Source organism: Cololabis saira, chromosome 10, assembly GCF_033807715.1.
Source record: "Cololabis saira isolate AMF1-May2022 chromosome 10, fColSai1.1, whole genome shotgun sequence".
Lineage (NCBI taxonomy): Eukaryota > Metazoa > Chordata > Actinopteri > Beloniformes > Belonidae > Cololabis > Cololabis saira.
The window spans coordinates 37,728,333-37,756,331 of record NC_084596.1 but is presented as its reverse complement, the minus strand read 5'-3'; the positions used below and the strand labels follow the sequence as shown (position 1 = coordinate 37,756,331).

Sequence of the window (27,999 nt, the reverse complement as noted above, 5' to 3'; positions counted from 1 at the left end):
TAGATAGATAGATAGATAGATAGATAGATAGATAGATAGATATTTGTGAAAAAGTATTTGCATTAGGGCTGAACGATATACCGTTATCGTATCTATATCGAGATATGAACATTCAAGACATTAATAACGGAAAAGCAACGATATAAACGATATATGTCCGCTCGCCCTGCTTGTACAGCTCGAGCAGTCTCCATAAACATTACTTTTAAGATTGCTCTTGAACGCACCACTACGGCCAGCCAACCACAAAGCTTATTTCATGCTTGCTGTTGATCGACAGCTGAGCCAACCAATGACAAACATAGGAGGGTGGGAGGGAGAGAGACGTAGACTGAGACCAGACGCACACAGCCACACACACAGGAGAGCGGAGAAGAGCGGAGAAATCGAAACGGAAGAATAGAGACATGAGTGCGGAGGATAATGCGGCCGGTGGCAGTGCAGAATCTAATTTTGTGCCAAAACATAAATCATCCTCCATTATTTGGAGGTATTTTGGATTTAGAAAGGATGATGTCGACCAGAGCGAGGTGTTGTGCAAGTCGTGCTTGGTGAAAATTGCGACGTGTATTTCGCGGCCATCCGTTTTTAGTTTTGAAATGACAAAATAAAAATAGAGAAATAAACCAAAATAATCCGTTCCCCATCTTTTGTTTTGATAATAAAAAATTCATTGATGTGTTTGAAAATCGAAATTGGGAATTAAAACAGCGAGTGGAAAACTCTTTTCTCTATTTCCTATTCGTTTACTGAAAACAAGGATTGGACAAATGGGGGGATTGCACATGCGCAGTAATAAATTAAGAAAGTTGTTTCTGGTTCTTTTGTTCATCAGATTGAAAGTTAACATTTTTAGATATTTGATTGTTGAAACAGAAAATAAATCAAATATGAAACCTGGGAGTGAAACATGAGTTTAATCTGTAATCTGTCTTCACTCCATCATGAAACTGCAGTGATGTTGTGACAGTCCGTTCAGCTGCAGCGTCCAATCAATAATCAATAACATGTACTGAACTCTAACTCTAACTGCATTGGTTATTTATCGTTAAAGCGTAAAAAAATAAATAAATAAAATAAATTTAAAAAAAGCGGAGCTACAGTAAAATATTTTGATTATTATTTATTATTGAGTGACTTTATGTTAATGTTGATGACTGGCAGTGAGTTCTAATCAATAAAACTGCACTCTTTTGATTTCTGATGTTTTTATTTTTCTGAAAAATGCTTGGTTTTCACCGAACCGAAGTCATATCGTATCGATATCGAGATATCTGGCATGAATATCGAGATATGAAATTTTGTCCATATCGTTCAGCCCTAATTTGCATGTTGTTGTCGTGTACCTGTTGTGTACCTTAAATTATCTCACACTGAGATTTAAGGGAAAAAAATCCATCCAGAATTCATTTCATTCCTTCATATCCAACCTGTCTGACAAAAAGAAATGATCTGTCAACACCTCATCATGTTCAGCCCTGGTAGCATGTGATGTTCACCTTTCATCTCAAGTCCTTGAAAGATATAGACATTCACACATTAATCCAAATCCATCAACAGGCTATATGACAAGCAAGCATGAATACAGAAGAATGTTGACGTCACAAAAATGTTATTTGCATGTATAGAAATATCTTTTCATACTAACTTGCACAAATTTATATACAACTTTGCTTTTCGATCCATTTTCTCATCTTCAAATATACTCACAGGTGCGCACATGTGCTCAGTTCCCTTGGGACTGGAGTATATCAGTGAGTGGGTGTCAAGGAGTGATGGTGACAGGATAGACAGGATTGATAGATGATGGGAAGGAGAAGAAGATGAAAACGAAAATGGATTTTAGAAGTCCAAGCATGTACACAACCTTCTGGTTTCTGCGTGGTGTGTATATTAGTGTATGTGCATTGGTCGATGTGTGTGCATATCAGATCTCTGTTGTCTGGTGGAAGAGCTGGTGACATGATAAGACAGCAGCGTGTTAATAAAGTAATCAATAATGTACCAGCATACACATACACGTAGAGCACATGTGAGATGACACATGAAAATATACTGAGTTTATAGTTAAGCACATAATCTCTCCAGGAGCACTTACAATGTTTCTGTTTCTTTTTTCTCTTCATATTTTCTTCCTTTCTCTGCAGAATTATTTCTAACTCTCTTACGCTCTCACACACACACACACACACACACACACACACACATACAAGCTGCAGGTGTCAGAGTCCAGCCATCTCCAACAGGGCTCAGAAACCTGTCAGCCAGCAAACCTTTTCTCCTTCCATACTCAACCAGAATGACAACCGCGTCATTACTTATATGAAAAGTTTGTGTGTGCGTGTGCGTGTGCGTGTGCGTGTGTGTGTGTGAGAGAGGTCGTGTGTGCGTGCGTGTGTGTATATGTGTGTCCATCTAGGTTTGAATACATTTGCTTACATTTGTGTGTTGGTGCGCCCACTTTTCTGTGGGTTACAGTGTGTAGTCATTACCATCCCAGTGTCCATCTGTTATGCTCTGACAAAGTGGAAAGTTTCTGGCCGGCCCTTCTAAATGTATTATAGATCTCTGTCTTCAAGGCTTTCTTGACTGCACAGATGTGTGCGAGTGTGCAGAGACTGAGAGTAAATTGTCTGTTTATTATGGAGGAAGAAATGTGAAAGAGAGAGGACGGGGAGGCCATGCACTGATGGTGAGATGGAGAAGAAGGATTATAAATGGAGTGAGAAAAGGGGAGATTTGGCTGCAGAGTAGAGTGCAGGAGAGAGCAGTAATGAAAGATGGTCAAAACAATGATAAGTAGACACCAACAAAAGACTTGTGAAGGTATGCTCGGGGTTTTTGGCTCAGTTAAAAATGTTTGTAATGGAGGATTGTTCCATCACCACTGGACAGATGAGACCATTCTGTGCAGAGAAACATTCTCCAACTGGAAAATCAAGGGATCGATCCCCAGCTGCAGGAAATTGTACCCCACATTGAGCACTGATATGCTCCTTGGGATATGATTAGAGAAATAAGTGTGGAGTGCAAAAATAATAGAATTGCTGTGTCAGTGAAGTCGTGTCAATGGACGAATTAGAAACAAATTGTAAAGCACTTTGACCGAGACAAAAAGGTGTTCATCTTGGGATAGCTGACAGACGTGTTGCAATATACTTTGCTATCTTATTGCCATAAAATCGGGTCAATTTTGTGTGTTTAACAAAACACAGGAAAAAAACTGCGTAAAGGTACTAAATGTACAAAATTATGCTTTTAGTTTCAGACTTCAGTGTCTCAAGTTGACTTTGTCATACAACTTTTACTCACTGTTTCATGATTGAGTGGTCACTTTGCAATGTGCACCTACTTTTTTAAGATTTTATTTTTACTTGGGTAAGAAACAAATGTTAAAATCCCCTGGAATTTTCTGCATACATTTACAAAATAAATGAATATAATAAATTAATTTGGTCAAAACTCTATCTAAGACACAAGCTTGATAATATACACTAAAACATTTTCAGCAATAGCTCAAAGTGTTTTGGCATTCATCAGTCCACTGTGAGAAATGTTTTCCATAGGGCTAAATGGAGACAGGTCAGTGCAGAGGTTACTCTTCCAAGTGTTCACCAAGCAAACGTGAAGTGCACGTTCTCTTCATGGTTGTTTGAACAGTCCTGGTTCTGAAGTTACGGCTTCCCCTGTAGTCACAACTCCCCTCTCTATCAGTATATTGTAGTTGTTTGTTTCTGGCTTTATACATCAGCTATGCTGTTTGAAATCCTAGCAGATCTAGGAGTTTTAGTAAGAGTTTCTAAATAACTCATGATTGTGGTCCTGGAAACCTGCCTTATGGGCCATTCTGATGGCTCTTTTCTGTAGTGTGCACAACAGTCGGGGTGAGGACTTGCCCCAAACTTCCACACAATAATTCAAATATGGCAAAATAAATAAGCAATTTACAACATGCAATGCCTTGTTATTCAATAAATATTTTAGCTTTACTGAGGACTGAAATACTTCTGGATACTTTAGCTTTAACATGTTGAATGTGAGGTTTACAGCAGATCTTGTGGTCAATCACACCCTGAAACTTAATTTAATTAATTCTGTCTATATTTACACCCTCTATCATGACTTTTAAATCACTGTTCTCCTTATGATTTCCAAACAACATAAACTGCATTATTACATTTTGACAAAATAGTTTATTTATTTCAAACCACTTTTTTAATTTGTTCATTTCTGAGGTGATTTTCCTCCATAAGCTGCTGTAAATTCTCCCCTTCACGGAAAATATTTGTATCATCAGCAAACAGAACAAATTGTAGTACTTTTGAAACTTGAAGCATATTTAATATATATATATATATATATATATATATATATATATATATATATATATATATATATATATATATATATATATATATACTGTATATCATTAAGTGTTTAAGTATTTTGTTTTAGATATTTATTTAAAAATTCTGTCTAGCTGTGCTGTCCATTCAAATAGAAATCTATCAGTGGTTGTGTGTTACCAGTCTGCAAAAGGCTCAGAAATCTTGTTATGTTTGTATTCTGGTAAATCTACTGTACATCAAAAAGCAAGACAAGAAATATATTGAAACATTTTGATTTACAGCTAACTGGCTGAGTGGAACTTCACAAACTTCCCCATAAGCCACAACTCAAAGACTGGAGTTGAAAGCAGTCATGCCAGTTAAAGTTCCTCTGTGAACTTGATTTAACAGCCGAGGACTGCGTTCTGAGAAAAGAAAACTTTTCTTAAGGGTTACTGCTGAACAGCCTTCTAATATCTGTCCTTTTTGTTTCTCACACCTTGTCCATACCAGCTGTCTGCTGGCTCAGACCAGACATTCATTAGTTTCTGCTGAACTGCAAGCTGCAGTGAAAAGAGGTATCAAACTCTTACAAAAACACATCAAATATTCTCTGCAAAAAGACTGGCAGATACATGTACATCTGTTGCCGTATCGGATTGTCCAAGCTGTTAGATGTCATGTTTGGTTTTGTTGTCGCCATCACTTCAGGAAAATCAGTGGTTAGCTTGATCTGTTTAACAAGCGTGTGAAATATGACGTGTCTTTGTAGTAACCTGTCGTATATTTCACAGCTGCACCGTGTCGTGTTTTCTGCATTTACCACATGCATGTCTCATTATCTCCTTTACTATGTGCAATATACTGAAGCTTGACTTTCTGAGGAAAATGCAAAGGTTTAAAAGTAGCATTTGACCCCAAATCATTGTAGATTTGTAGGTGTAGCTCTGACAAGTAAATGGTAGGAATGAGTAAGCCTGTTGTAAGCTTTTGGAAACGTCATATGACATCGCTTTACTCTGGTGACCAGAATGGATATTGGGATAGACAATTTTGCGTCTTGTCTGAAACACTGGGTTTCCTGGCACAATTTCCTGGCGTAGCGTAGCGTAATACAGACGGGTCGTCAACTCTCTGATCCTTTCTGCTCGCTGTCTATCAGCCAACAACATCAGTCTGTTTTCTTTCATCTGTAGCTTTCTCCCTCTCGCCATCATGGCATATCTAAATGGTCTGCGCCCCCCCATCTCTACAATTTCTCACCCTCCACCTTTACCCTGTCCACCTCTTGTCGGTTATGCATTAAAACCAACTCCTCTTCTCCTCCCCCCTCTCTTTCCTCCTTTTCTCTCTCCTCTCCATCTGTCCAGACTAGTGTGTCTAAACGGCTTGGGGTGGTGTGCTGCGCCACTCCGAGTGTACAGATTTGGATAACTACTGTCTGGAGCTGTCTGGAGATATGTCTGAGATAAGAGCTACAGTCACTCACTCCTAGTTTGGCTGCCAACCATGAGTGTGTAAATGAGTGTGTGCATGTTCAAGATAACCCAGCACTCTCGTGCTCCTGTCCCAGCCAACGATGGTTTATAACTGATAGTGATGATGAGGAAATTTCACGCATCACAAAAGTGAATACCTTGAAAAACCACATGTACTGCAGAGGGGTAGACGTGGAGTTTTGTACAGGTTTGACAGCTTGTGCGTAATACATACAGAGTACGGTAAATGATGGAATGTAAAAGTAAATATTCAACACAAACTGATTTGAGAGCAGAACAGAGTCAGAGCACAAGAGGTTTTAACAGCCTTTTTTACAGACATGGAAGTCTATGTTTATTCAACCGCCTATTACTAATTCAAACCACATGGCTTGTACCTGTGCCGTATCTCATCGTGTGCACATTTGGATTTAAGTCCTATGATTGAAGAGGTCAGACTACCTTGAAGATGTTGTCATGTAATTGGCCATGGGCTTAATAACTTATTAACTATCTTAATAAGTGCAAAACCACAAATACTCAAAAGCCAATAAAACTGAACCAACCAGCAACAAAAAAGAAAAAAAAAACAGTATGCACTTCTAGTCGAAAGTGTTTATTTGAAAGTCATATGATGAATGCTGCAGTACACAAGTGAAATCTGGTTTGAAGAGTGTGAAGCGGTGGATGTTTACCGAGGATGCACAAAGTCTGCTGTTGGAATTCATGCTCAGTAGCAGCACAGCCCCAGCATCCTGATGACGGCTGCAGAGAGAGTCCACTGAGCAACGTATTCTATTATAGAAGTTCCATGTATAATGTAAGACAAAGTGAAGAATTATGCATAAATAAATGAATAACTCAAGCATCTGTTCTCCAAACATGTATGGCCCCATTTCAGCATATTCCAGCCCTACTGGGATTTTATAGCGATTACTTTCAATTATTGTGTTAAAATGTGCAACAACAACAAAAATCAACTATGTACGTAGCTGTGATAATTGCCTGTGTTTTTAATTGAACTTTGAATATCGTTCAGTCGAAACATAAACTTTAAAGGTTTAAGGGGTTATAAAAAATGCTAAGCATGTTCCGAGATTACAGTTATGCAAAATGAATAATAAAGTGGTAAAGATTTTTTACAGGTAAAAACATAATTTAAGCCATTCCACTTAAATTAAATGAGGTCAAATGTCACAACATCACAAAGAAAAAATAAATTCACATTGAAATTTAGTGAATCAATCCAGTGAATCCCTTCGTTATGCTCTCCTAACAGATGACTGCAGATGTGATTGCATTCTCCACAACAGACTTACATGTATAGAAGATATTCAACATTTTGCTGCCTCCAGAAGAGAACAGAGTGAGGGGATCTGCATCCCGGGAGGCCCCCCAGCAACAGCATAACTAAGGGATGTTTCAGGCCACCTGAGCCATCCCTAACTATAAGCTTTATCAAACAGGAAGGTGATAAGCTTATAAGCAGGTGTCTGCTTCCCAAACACAAACTGGCAGCTCGTTTTACAGGAGAGGGGCCTGATTACTGAAGGCTCTACCTCCTTTCCATACCTCTACCGTGGTACACGGAGTGCTGCATGCAAATGTTTACATGATAAATATATGCAGTGTGTCATTTGTGTTGTGGAAACAATGTTTGCCTCTTGTTGTAGTTACTGATCCCACTTCTTGACAAAATACTTGAGACATTCTTCAATAACCAGTAGTAGGGAAAAAGAGGTACTCACTGAGTAGCAGTGAGTAACATCGTGATTTGTTATGAATCTTCAAATCAGCATTTTGTCAAAGAAGTCCTCAATTTATGAATAGGAATTTGTTCAAACATTTAAAAGCTACTACCATAAAATGAGCAATTTTACGCACAAATACAGTATATCTCAAAAGTGAGTACACCCTTTAGATTTCTGCAAATATTCTGTCATATCCTTTCAGGGGATAACACTATCTTAATGAAACTTTGATATAACTTAAAGTAGTCAGTGTGCTGCTTGAATAACAGTATAGATTTATTGTCCATTAAAAATTACTCAGTACACAGCTGTTAATGTCTAAACAGCTGGCAACAAAAGTGAGTACACCCCATAGTGAACATGTCTAAATTGTGCCCAAAGTGTCAATATTTTGTGTGACCACCATTGTTTGCTAGCACTGCTTTAACCCTCCTGGGCATGGAATTCACCAGAGCTGCACAGGTTGCTTCTGGAATCTTCTTCCATTCCTCCATGATGACATCACGGAGCGAACGGATGTTGGACACCTTGCACTCCTCCACCTTCCTCTTGAGGATGCCCCACATGTGCTCAATTGGGTTTAGGTCTGGAGACATACTTGGCCAGTCCATCACCTTAACCTTCAGCTTCTTCAGCAAGGCCGTTGTCATCTTGGAGGTGTGTTTAGGGTCATTATCATGTTGGAAAACTGCCCTACGGCCCAGTTCCCGAACAGAGGGGATCATGCTCTGCTGCAGGATGTTACAGTATATATTGGAATTCATGTGTCCCTCAATGAAATGCAGCTCCCCAGTGCCGGCAGCACTCATGCAGCCCCAGACCATGATGCTGCCACCACCATGCTTGACTGTAGGCAAAACACATTTGTCTTGGTTCCTCACCAGGGTGCCGCCACACACGCCGGACACCATCTGACCCAAACAGGTTTATTTTGGTCTCATCAGACCACAGGACATGGTTCCAGTAACTCATGTTCTTGGATTCATTGTCTTCAGCAAACTGTTTGCGGTCTTTCTTATGCATCGGTTTCAGAAGAGGCTTCTGTCTGGGGCGACGGCCATACAAACCGATTTGATGCAGTGTGCGGCGTATGGTCTGGGCACTGACATGCTGACATCCCACTTCTGCAACCTCTGCAGCAATGCTGGAAGCACTCGCACGTCTGTTTTTGGAAACCAACCTCTGGATATGACGCTGAGCACGTGGACTCAACTTCTTTGGTCGACCCTGGCGTGGCCTGTTCCGAGTTGAACCTGTCCTGGAAAACCGCTGTATGATCTTAGCCACTGTGCTGCAACTCATTTTCATGGTGTTGGCAATCTTCTTATAGCCAAGGCCATCTTTGTGAAGCGCAATAATCCTTTTTTTCAGACGCTCAGAGAGTTCCTTGCCATGAGGTGCCACGTTGTCCAGCATTCAGAGAGAATTGTGCCCAAAACACCAAATTTAACAGCCCTGCTTATCATTTACACCTGAATCCTTGTAACACTAACAAGTCACATGACACAAGGGCGGGAAAACAACATCATTGGGCACAATTAGGACATGTTCACTATGGGGTGTACTCACTTTTGTTGCCAGCTGTTTAGACATTAACAGCTGTGTACTGAGTAATTTTCAAAGGACAATAAATCTATACTGTTATTCAAGCAGCACACTGACTACTTTAAGTTATATCAAAGTTTCAGTAGGATAATGTTATCCCCTGAAAGGATATAACAGAATATTTGCAAAAATCTAAAGGGTGTACTCACTTTTGAGATATACTGTAATCATCAGAATCCCTGGAAAGAATTTTGGAATCATAACTCCTGGAGGGGTATGGCACTGGGTTTTTTTGTTAGATATTAAAAATGCATTAAAGCACACTAAGTTTTATTTATTTATTTATTTTTTCACATGTGGAAATGTATCACATGCCGAACGGATTCACTTTACACAAATTCTCTGGTGAAAAGAATACCTGTGAAATGCTTCCCCATGAGGATGCCTGAGTGGGAGTTTGAGGGTTAAAGGAATTCTTTCTTTTCTCAGTGATTTTGATGGTGTGCGCGCTCTTCTTTGTCACCTTTGTACGAAGTGATGAAGCAGATATTGATGCCAAATCATCTGTATCCCATTTTTTCTTGTAGTTACCATCTTTTAAAGGCTGACAAGTCCCATTCCAGTCACATTTATACAACTCTTGTACATAGTTTGAAATGTATAATTACTGGGAAAATCTTCTGTGACATCACCTGTAGGTTTCTGAAAAGTGGTTTTGAAAAGGTTTCAAAGCGTTTTTTAATCTCATACTACAAAGGGCCATGTTGCAAATAGGTCGACAAAATGCCGTGGGAAGCCGGCTGAAACACATCCACCTTATGTCGGTCAGTCAGTTTTAGCCTATGTTAACCTATGATGCTAATTAATATTATTTTGACTTCATTTTTATCAAATCTGTCCAATTTCACAACTGAGACGACATTCAAAGTGAGTGCTGCCAGAGCTGCCAGAAGCAGTAGCAGTGCTCTTCTGGGACCCACCGACTTCCACTTGGAAGGATCCTGAAGTGATCTGCCAGCGCTCCCATTTCCTGCAGCTGATCCATGCCAGAGGAACTGTGGAGCTGCCGGCGGATGCTTGCATCAGGAACTGCAGTTTTAAGTGTAATCGGTGGTGAAATCAGAAAGCGCTGCATTAAGCTGACACTCGGTTAGCACAAGCTGTCTGCTCTTAGCTAAGGTTCATCCTCGGACCCTTTCAGCCTAACCCACAGACAGCCACAGTTGTTGTCCACACTAGCCCCTTTTACACTGGCGAATACCCCACGTTTAACACTCTTCGCCTATCCCCTTTACATTGGCTGACACGGGGGGGCGTGTTGAGCTGGTTCCACGAATGATTTGCCTCTTAAGGGGGCATTTAATCACGGGTTTGGACTTACGGTAAGTAAACAGAACTGTGGCGGGTCGTGGGTGGGATTTGTAGATGTCAATGATGTTCACCAGCTCCTTCTCCTCAGATCCGTGGATGTTATGAATCATTTTAATACAGAACCCTAATCTTCTGGCTCCTAAAATGACAGACTGCAGCTTTGCAAGAAAAGAAACTCAGGTCATCACTAAACTGAAAAGCCTTGAAATAAGTTATTTACTTTCACCCAACACAACAGCAGGAGTGGCAGATGGAGACCGCTGGTCATATTTGTGCAACATGATTTGGGCAAAGTTGCTACGCAAATCTCATTGTTATTTACCATCGATCTGCCACCCGCTCCATCTCCTGCACCAGCCAGCTCTTCTGATGTTGCTGAAGCCGGCGAGGCCGACCGTCATGTTACATAGCACCACTCAATAACTTTTATCCCCTTGACTCGGCCTCAGGCACCGGTGAGGCAATAACATGCCTTGCATTTACATTTCCCAACGCACATTGAACACACGTTCTTCATCCAGGGATAATAGCGGGGTTTAATCTAAAAATGCCTGCTGCCAGTGAAATTAACAGCACAACAAAACAATAAGAATTCATATAGATAATTAATTTGAATTATCTATAAAATATGAATGATTATGCATTGTTCTGTCTTTATTCAGACTCATACGGTATGCCCAGAAATCAGCACAATGCAAAGCACAAAATAGTAATTGATGGGTGATGAACAAATGGTGACAGTTAGCCATTGGCTAAGCTGGACACCAATCAAAAACTCATGGCCCTAACTATACATGAATGTGTTGGTTTACATTAGTTACCCTGATGTGAGAGGATGTGGTCCAGCAGCCGCTGCAGAACCAAGAGCAGTCAATCACCAGTGTTCCCATGCTTCATGCTATTGTGTATGTCTTTTGTTGTTACTGGTCTGTTTATTGCTTTGCCTTTATCACATGTTTTGTTTCTGTGATTGGTTGTTTACTTACACAGTGGCATCCAGATGCGTCCATTACTTCACCCTGGAAATCAAAATTATACAAATAAAGAATAAAGAAATAAAATAATTAATATGGCTAAACAAGCCAAAGCATAATTTATGGTTCTATTTGGCAACTATGAACATACTGTAACTTATGTGCAGAAAACGTTACTGATGGTGATTATGCTTGCATCGCTCTGTAATTATACTAAGAAACACCAGGTGGCGGTGCTGGTTATTTTCTACAGCGCTTTAGCTTGCAGTGCTAAGCATTCTTTTGTTTACTTTCTTTGTGTAGCTCAGACATAGCAAAGGGACCAAAACTTATATCTCTTGGAGCTGATAAAAGTTGAGGAGCAGAAATTTGTAATGACATTACAGCAATCTATCTTTCCACCGAGCTTGAGAACAATGAAGTAGTAGTAATGGAAATACGTAGAAGTAAATACCAAGCAGACCAATCGCATTCGTCCGCATATTGGATCCACTGATACATAATTAGATAGAGTTACATAGTTATTTATGGTTCTGCATAGCAACCATGTACATAACCTACCCATGACCTACATCATTATTGTTATTTACTTCATGTTACATTTTAAATTCAATGGACATAATTGACATACATACTTTAAAACTGTAAAAAAAAAATAATAATAAAACTGAAAAAAAAAGTATTATAGGTTATAAATAAGGCATTTAAATATGTTTTTCTTTTAAACCATATGGATGCTATTGAACAATGATATCCCATTTACTACAGTGCCACTCGCTCCAAATGAAACAGAGAAGATAGAAGTCCAAGCATTTAAAAATGAGGAATGATGTGTGACAAAAAGTCACCGGTCCATGTGGATGTAAAACAATGCCGTTTCTGTTGCCAGCGCTCACTCCTCTCGTAATAAAGGCACCAGTCCTCTCTAACAAGCTTAACGAATGTCTCAAATATCAAGCAATAATTGCTGGGAGACTGTGCTCTCAGCCTAATTACTGATATTTCCTGCTGCACCGATTGGCCCTGCAGCTTGTGAGGGTTGAGAAGGGGAGGGGAGAAGGGGGCAGTTGCGTGGGCCATTATTTTCCATTTGCTGGGACATCTCCTGCGGCAAAGCTGCACTCTGAAATGTCTTCCACAGGTTATTTATAATCACTAGGAAATGGCAGAGAGCGGCTGAGTTGGAGCGGGGGAGAAACAAAGAGAAATGGCTGGACAGAGGGAGAATGGAGCCAGAAAAAGAAACCAAGTAGTGAGAATACTCTGCAAACAGGCTATAGAGCCAATGTGATTATAACGTGCCCGGTAGCAATTATTTCATATAGATGTGTAAGAGGTGTCAAACGATTTAGCTAATGCATACTGCTTACACCTTGAACTGAACTGAATGAAATCAATTTAAGTTTAATTCACTCAAGTATTTTATTGATTTCAAAAGGCAATTATATTATGTCAATTTAAATTAGTTAAGAAACAATTATATAAGAAAATAAACATGACAGTAAACATCAGTAGACAAGTAATTGGTAGGAAATTTAGCAGAGAGAGGCTTTTGTTTGCATCTCTACAGATCGCCGTGCGTGTACAGGAAGGCTGGGTTTGTTGCCTGTAAACAACTGTGCTGATGATCTCACATGCAGCATCCGTAGGTTATACAGGTGAACTCTCTCAGTACAGCATGTACCCAAACTTGACAGCCAGCAATAGAATATCATGGTGCAGAGGTGCTCTTGTACATGAGCATGTCCATGATTATACCATCTGTTGCTACCCTGTTCCTCAAGCAGTCCTACTCAGATTGTGCCAATCTGTCTGAAGTCGTCAGGTTCCCTGTATCATCCATAAGCACAGTACTCCCACTGTCAATATGCGTGTTACTTCCCAGGAATCTTATATTCCCTATAATAATTGGAGTTTTTCTCCTGATGTACATCCTTTACCTCTCTTTGTTTGGTCTTATTCTGCTCTTCAGTTGGCTTTTAGCTTTTTTTTTTTAAAGCTTAGTCAGCTGCACCTTCATGTAGAGAAGTTTCCTTTGTCAAATGAATGACTCACCGACGGCTTGTCATCAACATCAGCACAAGCAAGGAAATGACCCATTCATTTGAGACGGGTGTGTCGAAGCAGAGAAGCATCTAACATGATGGGCAGTGGGTCCCGCGTACCTGGACTGAACAACGCTTCTAAAGTTCTGACAAATTATGAATTATGACAGTTGTGATCCTTTCAGCGAGAACGACCAAGCTGTGAGATTAAACTTGTCAGCCTGTGGTAGAGCATGAAATAAAAGGGATAAGATCATAACCTACACATCTGAAACATGCAGAAAATAATTCAATCTGAATTTAATCCTTCCCCAAGGTTTATAAAAAGGACACCAGAGAAGCCTTGGTAATGCCATTTTCAGTTGATAGTACAGTTTATCTCGCCAACATCTTTTTATCACATATACAGAACATAGGGTATTATCTTTTTCCATCTCCATTTCTATCCATCCAACTTGGTAAACAACTTTTGTCCTGAGATATAATCATGCAAAGCAGTCCATGCATTAGAAATCTAGATAAGGGATATGCACAGTATGTAAGCTAGTGTTCAAATGTATTTGAAGAAGTGTACGTTTGTGTGATTGAGTGAAACACATTATAAAGTAACTTATATAGACGAGGTTGAAGGGCCACATAAGAGCATGGCACTTCCTTTGCCTTTTCTATCTTTCCCAGAGCTCTTTTTGATCAGCTATATTTGATAAAATGAGGGTAACACAGCTGGGGGGAAAAAGAAAATAAGTATATTACCTTTGAAAGGGCTTAATTACAATGCCAACAGTAACCAGTCTTGTAAACACTGGATACATGTTCCCAGGCCTTTCCATTGTAGTTCCATAAACACAATTAAAAGATGGCTTTGATTTGATTAATTTCTTATATGGTTTATTGCAGTTACAGAATGCTTTCCAATAGACTTACAACATACACTTTCTTGAACTCTAACAGAAGGAAATCCAAAATTCAAAAGTTGAGCTGAAGGCCATCAAGCAGCATTCTCTAATATCTCGTTTTTTTTGTTTGTTTGTTTTACTTAGTTAAATTTTGGTGTGATGGAAAGTAGCTGTAAAAGCCAAATATATGATTATGATCTTTTTTTTATAAATCCTTTCTACATTTGTTATTATTTGCCACTTGTTTATTTGGATTCATGAAGCGTTTTTAGAGCGACTCTGAAAGATTAAAAACATAAATACGTTTTGTTAAAAATAAGCTTTAGTCTAATTCATTTCCATCTAAAGTTCCAGAAACCTAACGCTGTCGTAATGTGTTGGATCATCAGCTTAAATACTTCTTTAAACTATGATAAATAGCTTTTCAAATTCAATCTCATACTTGACTACAGCTTCCTTATATGGGGTCTTTTACAATTAAAGAAGAATTAACAGGATGGCAAATATAGAGTATCTTGCATTTATTATTAGTACACACAGTAAAACCAATTCATTATATCTGACATAAAGTTATAATAATTGATTTTGACTCACTGCACTGCAGAATTACAGATTAACACTCCAGACAGTGAATTCATTTGTCTGAGTATATGCAGTATGTGGCGGACAGGAGCTGATGAAAGATAATTGCTGGAGATTTGGCCTCCCCAAGGAAGTTTGTTTCCCCATTACTTTGATTCTACCTACAGTGAGAGTTTTTATGTTAAACCGCATGGCTTGTAACTGTAATGCAAAGTGATCGAAAATTATCTGGATATCAGAGATCCTCCTCTTCAGTACTGTGAATTTTTCACAAATATTTTTCTATGCAACCCAGACGTATTAATTAAATAATTGAATATTCTCAACTACTACACTTTTATTTTTAATCACCTCTCAAGCAACATTTCAATGATATCTAACTGATGACATTAGATATGGCATATATGATTTTTCTTGGAGGAAAAAATATCTTTCTCTTCCTGTTGTAAGACTGATGTATTTAAAATCGGAAGAGCAGATTCCAGCCATCCTCGTACAAGATCACAATGTCTTATTCCAATGAATTCTAGTGTAAAGAGCACAATTTCATTGCAAACCAGTTAATGCTGAATTTCACCATTCAGACACAACTACCGTGTCAGACTTGAAACTTTGACCACTCGATATATAGATGAGTGATGTGTCTTGACTTTAAAACATGCCCAAGTCTGCCCTTGAGTCGTGCTCATACTGGAGCCGTTCCTCCCTCGGTGTGTGCACAGCAAAATCCCCCCACTGAGAGTGTTAAAGTCAACACTAAAGAAGAGGGGAATATGTGTCCACTCTCATGAGTGTTATTTTAACACTTTTAAAATAGCTAATTATGTAACCCTGAACCAAAGTTAGTCCAACTTTGTATAGTGTATTGTACAATCAAAAGGCCCACAATTCAGCACAGGTAGCTAACCGCCAGTTTGATAACAATATGGGCTAAAATACTATTGTCATTTATATATGGAATATTTCCACAAAAATCCAGTTAAACTATATATTTTGGACCAAATATTCCCTTAAACTTGATATTTGATGGAGCAAAACTTACCTCAGCAGCTATGGAAAATGGCATCCAAAATTACTATGTGGTCAATTTAAGACTGCGCATGTTGGAAACCATGTCACAAACACAATATAATAATATAATTAATATAAATAGCGTTAAGAAAACACTGTCAGATTTGTGCCAAAGTCCCAAGGTAGTTGGTCAACAACTGCTTCAAAGTTCTCAAAGAAAAACCTGGAAAAAGGTCGGTGCAAAATACCCAATGCTCAGCATGTCAAATAGAGCCCTTGAGTAGTGTGAGAGCAAACAGTTGGCTTAAAAGCCTCCTGGGAAGAAACGGAAGCTGAGTACAAACTCCCCCATGTCTCCGTTTCCAAGCATGCTCAGAAAGAAAGTTCAGCCAAGTTGAGTGTGTGACGATGTTTGAACCTGCTCATCATGCAGCAGAGAAAGGCAAAGACTTTGCAGCACAGAGCTATCCCACTGCTATTTCTCACAAGAACCATTGTCTATCAAATAGACTTTAAACTTTTGTAAACTTTTGTATCCAAGAATTGTGCTGAGAGTAGAGAGGAAATTATTCCTGTGAGTTAAATCAAACAATTTCCGCAGTGTGTGTGCTTACAGTCCTTCTTCTGGATGGTTCACGCTGATTAGTCTCCCTCGTTCTTGGACTCTTAGAAAGATTAAGGCCTACTTGTCACTTGATGCCTTTGGATGTCCAGCTGCGGAGAGAATTCTACCTCTTCCCCTGCCTTCACCAATATTTCTATAAAAAATGTTTTCTTAAATTACACTAGGATGGAGCCAAAAATGCACAAGCTGTCCGACTGAAGTACAAATGTGGCCAGACTGTGCAAAATCACTATGGCAAGATTATTTGGCTGCCTATTTCCCAAATCAGAATACAAATTGAGCACGAGCCTCTTTGTTGAGCTTCTCTTGCTCAGACAGTTGGTTCACGTCATCTGACCTCAAGGATGATTTGCTGTACAATGTCACAGCATCGCCGATGCTGCATTTGGTGCACAGTGTGACACCAGTCGCATGAGAGAGACCTGTGAATGAAATGCTCTGTAGGACAGTTGGTTACTTATATCACGTTGAGCAAATTAGGAGTCAGTATTTTTTTCAAAATACTTTAGGCTACTTCATTAACCTTGGTTTTCATAAGTGGTTCTAGTTGTATTCACAGAATATCTGTCTGAGTACAGCATATTCTTAGGATTTTTAATAAGGAGAGAAACTCTGCTCTCGTTAATGATTTCTGTAGAGCCAATTATGACTGGGAGAATATATTAAATGTATTAAAATACTAACATTTCACATATAACTACCACAGATTTTCTTTTGTCCTCTTAATTCTATTTGATAAACTCAGCTGCATATACTGATCTGTATGTATATACATGGTCTTAGTTGCTCTGAGGAAACAGACACAAAGAAAAGTTGCTGGCTTGGAGGTTTGCAAGAGTTGAGCTGAGAAAATCTTTCTACAGTTTGTTGAATTAGGAACATTGTGGTTATCCTTTAATGCTTATCGGGTGATCATTTATGTCATTTATGTAACACATGTATTCAGCCTCCTGATATGTTTTCCTGCATGTGAAATACATTGCATGGACAGGACTATGAAATGTAGTTTTCCAAGGTTGATGATATCCGAGAACAAGCCTAATAACATGATAAATACATGAAAAGATTTAACATTAGTAACATGTTCTGATCCACAATCAAAGCTTTTCTGGTTTTCCATCTAACTGTGACTTTATGTGACATTTTTTGAAATTATGTTCTTGCATTATAGCAATAGTTTGACATTTGCTGTTGCAGAATAACAGAGGTGGATACACCAGCAATGCAAACCAGAGTACAAAGATTTTCAGTGCCTTTCACGTGGATTTTACTCTCCATTTTCAATTTCTCAGATAGCTTGTTTGGATGAGTGTTTGGAGCAGTGTGACACCCCGCTGTGAAGGTCAGCTCTGTGTCCGATAAAAGAAGTGTGAACCAAACTTCCTCTCCTTTTCTTCTGTAATCTCTCGGTGTGGAAAAAACAGCTGCTAGTGTCATTTGAAGAGATAAGGGCCAAGCCCCAAATGTGCCTGCATGGCGACCCGCAGCAGTATAACATTGAGAGAATAAATATGAGGATAATGGAAACAGGAATAAAAATGAAAGAAAATGTTTAAAATAACTCAACACGTAGCTTTGCACCAGCAGATTCCAGAGAAAGCACAACCAGATGCAGCCCATTTTATTTTATAGTATGTGCATTAGTGTGATGTGTGCACATGTCCTGACTGTCCAGTCGTAACCATGATGTCCCAGTTGCCAGCACAAAATGAATGTCCTCAGCATGGATTTTTGGCAGAAGTCCCCCTACAACCATCTTATTTCCTATTACCGACAGCCTCAGACACTCAAACTGATCTTTATCGGTGTTAAAAAAAAAAGAAGAAAGAAAGAAGTTCCCCATGGTAAAGTTGACCTTTTTCTGTCCTTACCTTCCCTTGGTGATTTTTTTTTTTTTTTCACCCATGGGTGTTGTATTTCTAAGTGTTGGTGTGTCCTATGAAACTGAACTCTATGAAAAACACCAGCCTCATGTACAGACATTTCTGGTCCAGTAAGCATGTCCAAGGTTATAGTCCTCAAGTGGTACATGGATAGAAATGGAATGAGACATTTTTGTTTACTTAAAAAATGAGCCATGATCTTCGGCTGTTACTTCGTCAGGTTACTCTGCCTGCTAAAACCTGCCGTAAACAGACATAAGCTGTCACCGCCACCGGCCTTTTTGGTACTCAACAGAATGAATTGTACTTCTCCTTGACAGGGAATTTATTTTTGAAGAATAGTGATGAGTGGGAGGGACTTTTCTTTCACCAGTTGAAGCGCACAGTTATTCATTGCTGACAGATCATTTCTACAAGCAGTCAGAACAATGTGATTTTTTTTTATATGAAAAGCAGGATAATGTTGAAATCAGGGAAATTACTGAATGTTATTGCACCTTTTCCAAGAAGGATGTATGTATTTACATTCTCTCAAAACTAACATTCAAAACATATTCAAAACATCTGAATTGGAATTGTCAGTTGTTTTTTGACAAATAGTTTTAGTGGTAAGAGATGCTGTGTCAGATCACTGGAGGAATCCAATTGAATATAGCAAAGTCAAACACAGTTCATTAATGGCCCCAAGACAGCTTTCATAACTTTAACTACTTATTAACAAGTAAATATTGTAGCTGTGGGCCTATGAAGTGCTTTATGGACCCTTTGAGCTGCAGAATGATTTTGGTGTCTTGCTGCCAGCTACTCTCATAATGCAAGATCAGAATTTATGATCAGCTTAGTTCTGTTATCCATAATATGTTGGAAATCGTTACAAAGCCTTTGCTAAAAACGTATTTCTAGTGTATATAAATGAGTTTGATACCTAATTTTTAAAGCCACAAAAAAGGAAAAAAGAAAATCAGAGAATTTCACAAGACAATAATTAAGACACAAGACAAGACAGAAAAAACATGTCAGAAGTACAGTCAACTTCTCCTCAACTTTAATACAAATTGGATTGTCTATTAAAGGTAGGGTAAGTGATTTCTGGGTTACATTTTTTGTGTAATTTAAAGCCAAAATATGAACAAAACATGAGAGGTATCACCTTCTTCCCCTTCCCTCCATTGTTCCTGATAAAATAAGCCCCATTATAAACTCTCTAAAGCAGCAGCAGCTGCCCCCCCCCCCCCCCCCCCCCCCCCCCCACACACACACACACACACACACACACACACACATACACAGGCACCCTACCCATCCCCATCCACTTTTTTAACAAGAGCTTATGTCTTTTGTACTTTTTGCTTTATTTCATCTATTTGGATATTTTGTTTGTTTCTTTTACACGGTCTATGGGGCAGCTTTAAGAATTGGCTCCATTGTAAGAATTATGTTTAGAAAGGATGAATTCCATATACAGCTTTAAAACCTTAAAAGTACCAAGTTGTTAGGAGCCTTAAGTTTTAATCCATAGTCAGCATTATTCCTCCTCAAACAGCAGGTCTGACTCTCAGGTTTTATTCCCATCTCTTATTAGACTTGATGAGTCTTAAGTCTACCCTACCATTTGAGTTTGAAATTGAAACTCTTGCTATAATACACTCTGCAAAGACCTGCTACCTGTGCTAAGTGTCGATCATAAATGTGAAAATGATGGCTTTTTGCTGTACTTGCTTGTAGTTTCCAAGTTAAGTACATTTTCTCTTCTACTTCTCTCTACCCCAATGGAAAGTTGGGCAAACAGTACCTTGTTAGGGCAGTATAATTGCGGGCTAAAGAACAAGTAGGGTACTTACAATGCAAGATTGTGGTTCTGTTTGATGGGAAAGTTTGTACAGAACAAATGAATTTAAAAATGAAATTAATTCCTGGTACAATTTAAATATGTACACATGATTTATACATAATTCAAGGTATCATTTGTTAACAAAAAACTTGATTTGTGACATCTGATGTGGTTTTCTGCCATTTTTATTACCAACTGATACACTACTTAAGCAAATATTTTAATTATATTATTTTACAGGTTTTTATTCAGTATATTTCACTGTATCAAGTTTTATTTTAGCCTTATATAGTACTTTATTATAATTATATTTAAATGTGATTAGCTGCACTCCTAGACACTAACATACATGTTTTTGGACTGTGGGAGCAAGCTGGAGTACCCGGAAAAAGCTGCACAAGGAGAACATGTAAACTCCACACACAAAGACAATAATGAAGTTTAAATAAAAAGTGAATGTCCGAGTACATATGTGGCCCTGTGAAAGACTGGCGACCGGTCCAGGGTTTATCCCCACCCTTCACCTGCAATGAGCTGGAATAGTCTCCAGTAAAACCCCCGTGACCCGTACAGGATTAAGCGGGTTTAGAAAATAGATAGATGGATGACTGCCTGGGTCAAAAGCCTGTTCTGTGTTCAGTATATTATATTGAACAGGCCGCCATCTCTGATCCATCATGTTCAACAATTCCTGCTGTTGAACATGGTGGACTGGAGATGGACCCCACAGTATAATCATATTTACCGTATTTTGCGGACCATTTAGCGCACCCCATTATAAGGCACGATATCAATGAACGGGTCTAGTTTCATACATAAGACGGGTTTATAGGGGTTACAGGGTTATAAGGCGCGTGATAACACACATATAAAGCGAAAAAAAACTGTCAAGTAAGTCGAACTTTATTCAACTCTTTTACAATAATTCAAAATATTGTTCAGTTCTAACTAATACCGACAAACACACTCACATTTTAAATCATTCGTCTTCCACGAATCCACAAATAAAAACAGGCAAAGGTAAGCGTACTGTAGTACTACGGCCTGTTCTCTGATTGGTTCATTGTTGCCAGCGATAGCGGACACCTGAAGTAAGTGTGAGGTTGGAACAATCTTGTATTCCAACATTCGATTATAATTGGATTATGATTTAGATTTGAAAAAGTTGGATGATCGTTGCTTGCCAGCACCACATTATTAGTTATCTGTAGTTGTCTGACGTTGCAACCCATGTTCAACCAAGGGCCGACTTTAATACGACCCCGTGTCAGCGGGGAACGGTCCGACAATCTATCAAGCAGAGCGGCTTCGTCGCTCATCAAAGTCGTACTAAAACATTTTGACAGATTTTTCAGGCCAGTGTACCATATAACATTGGTTTGAAATCAGTAAGCACAACAAAATTCATGCATAAGACATTATAGGACGCAAGGATGATTTTTGAGAAAATTTAAGGATTTTAAGTGCGCCTTATAGTGTGAAAAATACAGTATATGCTCTCCCTGGTTAGATATTTTTTATTTAGTATGATGAGTGGTATAGCACACTGGCAACTGCCCAGCTCTGTTTCTTTTAATCACCAGCACAGCTAAAAACAGATTTTGCAGTTGGCTTATATTTTGTTCATTGTTTTACAAATAAGAAATAAAACTATTTTGTTTTTTTTGCAATCACTTTGGCATCAGTCCTGTATGTATTTAAAGGCAGGGTCGTTGATTTCTGGATGACATCACATCTGTAGAGATTATAAACAAAACATGGTGCGGTAGATCCTCCTTGTGTCTTCAAACAGTCCAAATCCTTTCCAAACAAGACTCTCTGCTCTGTTGTAAGACTTCAGACTTCATGTTCTCATTTAGAAGACATTAAGCTCGTCAGGAAACATGAAAATCAGAGGAACGATATACAGTCCCTAACCTTTAACATGTGGATATGTTGCTTTATATAATTGTAGTAGGAGGATGTTACATTTTTTATCTTGAATTCATTATATAAATAAATCTAAAAATATTTTATAAATAAAATATGAAATTAAGACATTTTTGCACTGTATACATTAAAGTTAGTATTAAAAAAATCTACTTTAGTCTCTTGTTTTGTTACCAGAAAAATCAGGCTTTTAAGTTCTCGGGCAACACTTCTCCACTAATGCTAACCTGGACTTTTCCGGTCACGCTTCATGGTATGTCTCAAGCAGCAGCAGATTTTAACATCATTAAACCTTATTCAGCCCTCCGTCTCCTGGATCCTGGATTCATGAAAGCCCCCTAGGTTTTATTTATTACAGAAAAGCAACAGAAGCAGTCATGAGACCACCATCAGCTAAGAGACATTTTGCTACACTACATTACACTAGTCTTAAGTAGCAAGCAACCTCACACTGCTCTGAATTATAGCCCCCAACGATTTACAGATTTCTGGGAAAAAGAAGAAGAAAAAAAGAGCAAGTAGTGTGATGTTTGATGATGAAGCAGGCAGGAGGAAAAAGTAATAAATCAGTCTTGGCTCTTAACATCTCTCAGCAAAGCCACAGCGCTGTAGGCTAAACAGCAGATCAGCCAGATAAGAAGAGATAGGAAAGACAAAGGCAAAGAGACAAGACACGGATGAGGTTAAATAAAGAAACACAGTAAAAAGAAATCTTGCACCCAGTGCTGATACTGGTTGTATTTCAGCGTGGACTGTTAATGTCCACATCTCTTGTTACACATATCTAAAAGTTCAGTACCAGTGCCCAGACCTGTCCCCAATGTTACAATACGCTGTACATGCAGAAGCTAGCACATACAGTATATATAATATATAACAGACACATCCAGATCCTGGAATAGTATCCTTCCTCAGAAATCAAGTGTCATCTCTTGAAAATAGAACAGTGTTTAATTAATGTTAGAGTGCTGTAACACGGCTGCTGCAGTGCTGTGGCGCGTCATATGGCCTGCGTCAGGAGCTGTCCCTAGACCCGGATGGGGAGCTGCAGCGCACACCTGTGACCTGATAGCTCGGATTCAGGCATTCAGCAGGCTTCTGTGAGGTTCAGATTCATCCTGTCTGTGCTCTGCTTGAACTCTGTTTCCCATCAGAGGAACTCTCTGATGGCTGAATGGTTTGGAATTATTTCTTAACTTCAGCAGTTTATCTCTCAACCTTTTTACAAAAACTTTGACACATGTTTCTCTTTGTTGTCATAAGAGCCGTAAAATACCCAAGGAGACACATCTGCTTTATAGGAGCTGGAATGTAAAAGCAGGTAGAAATAAAATAGAAGAGCTTCCTCCTGAGCTGGAATAGGTTGACGAAGAGGACTGAACTGGGCCGGCCTCCTGCTGACGTGTGGATTGTGATGGAAAATAATTGGGCAGCTATTTTGACACACATCATTTTCTTAAAGGTATTGTGACATCATTTTTAACATGCTTTTAACACTATTAAAAGTCTTGGCCAACATCCCTCAAATGTGTCTAAAAGAGTGTAACAAGAAAAACTTCACTCTAGTACTCCATTCCTGGCTTCCGTATTTTCGCGACCATTCGGCGCACCGTGTGGAAAGGCGCACCCTCATTTTTGTGTGTCATTTTTAGATTTAAAACATACATATGGCGCACCGACCCAAAAGGCGCAGTCTACAGAGCAGAGCTGCACACACGCGTGCCGCAAAACACGCCGGCCGGAAAACACACACACCCGCTGCAGAACGCACACACATGCAGAACGCACACACAAGCACACAAGCGCTTATTTAAAAAACAGAGCGGGAGCAAAACCTCTGTTTCTGCATTAAAGAGCTCCGCTAATTCAGCTGCGCCAGTCCGAATTTCCTCGGTGTCAGTCACTTTCTGCACAACAGTAAATAAACTTTTCATACCCCGTTGTGCGGATCCTCCACCGCGCAGAGCCCGTCTCTCCCCAGCGGGGTGGAGCAGCGCGCGTCACAGCGGCTTTAACCGGGAATGTGACCTGTTCGGACCGGCTGGGACCGAAGCCACCCACCTGTATGGGAGCAGGGGGTCCCGGGGAAAGACCAGCGGCATTTCGGCCGGATCTGCCCCGGGGATGGTGCGCCCTGGCCCGGCAAACCCGCGGCGGGAGCCTGGCGGCTCCTGAGCGCATCCTCTGCATCTTGGTTAGGCTACCAGAGATCAAACCGACAGATTTGCCTGAAAATCTCGCAGGGTGAAGTTGTTCCGACCTGGGACAGACCCCTGAATAAATAAAGGTAAGAAAATAAACGTTTCATACCCCGTTGTGCTGCGTTGTGCTGCGGATCCCGACCGCGGCGGGATCCGCAGCACAACGGCGGAGGGACGCGGCGTCCCGCGTCCCGGGTCCCGCGTCCCGGGTCCCGCGTCCCGCGTCCCGGGTCCCGCTCCGCGCTGGTCCCGGGTCCGCTCCCCGTCTGCTCCCCCGCGCTGGACCCGCTCACACACGCGCTGTCGGGGAGCCGGTACCGGGGTTTGTATCCGACAGGAGCTCCAGTCCGAATTTCCAGACCTGTCTCAGCCACCTGATCATCATCATCCCTTCATCCAGCCCCCCCTTTCCATTCGTCCTTATAATGACTCCGGCTGGAAACGTCTTATGCAAAGTTTTTCTTTTAAAAATCACCATAGGTTTCTGTCCATCAGCTGCGCCAGTCAAGCGCTACATAAATGAGAATCTGTGTGTGTCGCCGCGAATACACACCCGCGCATGTCGGCAGGGCCGGCTCTACCTAATTTAGTGCCCTAGGCGAGATTGCTCTCCGGCGCCCCCGCCCACCGCCCACCCCCCCGCCTCCACACACACACAATTAAATTACACCAGCCAAATGAACAATCACAACAGTTTAATTTGAAAAACAACAGCAAACTTTCAAGTATTGAATGACAGCAGCCAAAAGAACAATCACAACAGTTTAATTTGACAGCAGCAAACTTTCAGGTAACTCTTTCCACAGTGTCTTTCACTTAAACTAAAACTGTACACGTCTGGACTTCCTTGCAGCAAAAGCATCTATGGTATCATCAAATGACACCTGCCTAGACACTTCTCTCCATTGATTAACTGTCTATGGAAGTAGTGGTGATGGCAACTTCTCCCATCTCCTCTTTTTGGGAATTCAAAGTCAGATTTCAGCTGATATGGCCCTCTGTGGTCTAATTCCACCCTCACCTTATCAGACAGGGAAGGCCAGTCAGCAGGGTCCAATGGTACTGCCTTGAGAGGTTTTTCATGGACTTGAGGATGTGTTGATGGGCCTGGGGTGTCCTCAGGCTGTGGAACATTGCACGCTGCGCTTGTCCCTTCACCTGCAAGAAAATCAAACACACATGCAAATATAAATATTAATCCTTCAGTATTAGTAAAGTCACAATGATTTACAAATTACAAGACATCAGGCAAAAAACACATCTTAAGCATGAATTAGGAATAACAATTGTATTGTTCAGTGATGTGACTACAACATTTAATTACAGAACTCACCTGCTTCATGCTGACTTGCAGAGGTGGGTGGTATGGTTGACGTAGTAGTGCTGCTGCTGCTGCTGCATGATGCCTGACTTGTAGCTGTATTCAAACAGAGCACATCCATACTGTCACAACACTGCATTAAGTTTGTTGTGTCAATCTCAATTGATTTTAATGACTAAAAATTATATTTATTGTCATTACTAACAAGGTTGTACCATTCAGTAACAACAACAATAGCATAGTAGTGTGTCAGAGACCACAAACAATTGGATAAACTTACACTTACATGAGAGTGGTGTTCCTGTGGATGTGTGATCAGAAGGCCCCTCTCCAGAAGCTGTTTGAGGTGTCAAATATTTTTTGAGTGCATCTAGACAGACAGAGTAAATGTATTAAAACAAGTAATAATAATAATAATAATAATTATAATAATAAAAAACTGCTGCAGCTTGCATTTTCATCACTTAGCTACTGATTTTCAGCACAATATCAAACGTGATAAGACAGTAGAACTATGCACCAGCAGCAGCAACTGTGTCAGTGGGCACACAGGTGTTATTATACTAGTGATGACTATGGTAAACTCGACCAAACATAATAACTAGATGAAACTGAAATAAAATACCAAATCAGACTGGACATCCAGGCAGGCAGAGATGATAACTGTGTAGAAAACTAATTAAAACTCATCACAAACATAAACAGCGCCGGTGTAGTGCGCATTTCACATTAAACAAGCTAGCAAGCTGCTATGTGCTAGCGAGCTACCACAAATAAAACGTCTCTCCACACAAAACGGCATAATTAAAAAAAAATGTTAGGCCTACAGGCTAATGTTACCTTTATATTGCGACTTCCTCTTCTCCTCTTCTTTTCTTCTCTTTCGGTTCTGCGCACCCGAGGGCTTAGACGGCCTTTTCATCTCTTAAATAACAAAAAAATCACCTGTCTGTGACCTGACTGAGCCCAGCTCTGACTCTGAGGTGCGCCGCGCGCAATGCGCGCACCCGTCATGTGATTCAGCAGCTGCAGCACCACATTTTAGGAACGTCATTGTTTATTCATTTGTTAATATTTATTATTTTCAAAAGAGAACACACAAAGGAGGGCGACTGGTCATAGTATATTATTTTTATTTTTTATTTTTTATTTTTTATTTTTTATTTTTTATTTTTTTTCCCTCGAGGCGCCATCTGCTGGAGGGGGCGCCTCGCGGCGCCCCCTCCAGCAGATGGCGCCCTAGGCGACCGCCTATATCGCCTATGCCTAGAGCCGGCTCTGCATGTCGGGGTCCGGTACCGGGTTTGTAACCGACAGATTTGGCTGCAAATTTCGGAGGGTGAAGCTGATCAGACCTGAGACAGACCCCAGAAATCTCTGCTCGCAAAGCGGCCGGGAACCAGGTCGATTGGACCGCTTGGGGAACCAGGAAGTCGGGTTGCAGCAGCGCCCATCACCGCGCTGCTCCAGCCGCTGCTTTAACCGGGGAAAGTCACCGGTTCCGACATGCAAAACACACGCGCGCTGCAGAACAAGTGTGCTTATTTAAATAGAGCGGGAGCAAAACTTAGTTTGATTGTATTTTATTTCACTTTACACATCAAGCAAATCCTTAAAAGTTTTCATCTTCTGTTTCGCATTAAACAGCTCAGTGGATGGTCTCATTCAGCTTCACCCGCCCCCTTCTCCCTTTACCGTTCTCATGGCCGGCCTTACATTACCGTAATTCAGGTAATAGACACGGCGCACCGTTTCTTAAGGCACCCGGCACATTTAAAAAAAAAAAAAAAAAAAAAAAGTTGCGCCTTATGGTCGCGAAAATACGGTACAGTGTTTTTTTGCCCCGTGAAAAATGCTTCCTTTCCCCCCTTTCCTGTCAATCATTGCGCCGCTCCTCCTCCAAACCTCCTCCTCCTCCAGCCATACGCTCACAGCGGCGTCGGAGAGTTAAGCGACAGGCGAAGCACGGAAAAGCAGCAGGAGAACCACAGCAAACAATCATAAAAATAAAGGCATGCAAGCAGCACTGTCCCCTTGTCTTAAGTCCAGTCAGTGGCCGCGGGTCTTCTTAGCAGTTTTCCTCCGGTGATTAGAACAAAAGAGGCTCTAAACAGCCGAGCGCGTCGCCGCGTAACCCTACGCCGTAGGCTCTGCGTCGGTGTAACGCGGAACCATAAATCAGCCTTTATGGTGCACTGGAGAGGAGAGGAGGCAGGGAGCTGGGTGGA

The 27,999-nt window shown here is 40.3% G+C and overlaps 1 protein-coding gene and 1 long non-coding RNA gene across 7 annotated transcripts in view; one reads left to right on the top strand and one right to left on the bottom strand.

Annotated features, from left to right (window-relative positions):
* astn1 (astrotactin 1) overlaps positions 1–27,999 on the top strand; it is a 490,568-nt gene that overhangs the window by 387,841 nt on the left and 74,728 nt on the right. The window lies entirely within an intron of this gene.
* LOC133453021 (uncharacterized) lies at positions 25,537–26,135 on the bottom strand. The gene is made up of 3 exons (XR_009783286.1): positions 26,058–26,135; positions 25,784–25,867; positions 25,537–25,608 (listed from the first exon to the last, which is right to left on the bottom strand). It is a non-coding gene; the product is annotated as an uncharacterized LOC133453021 (long non-coding RNA).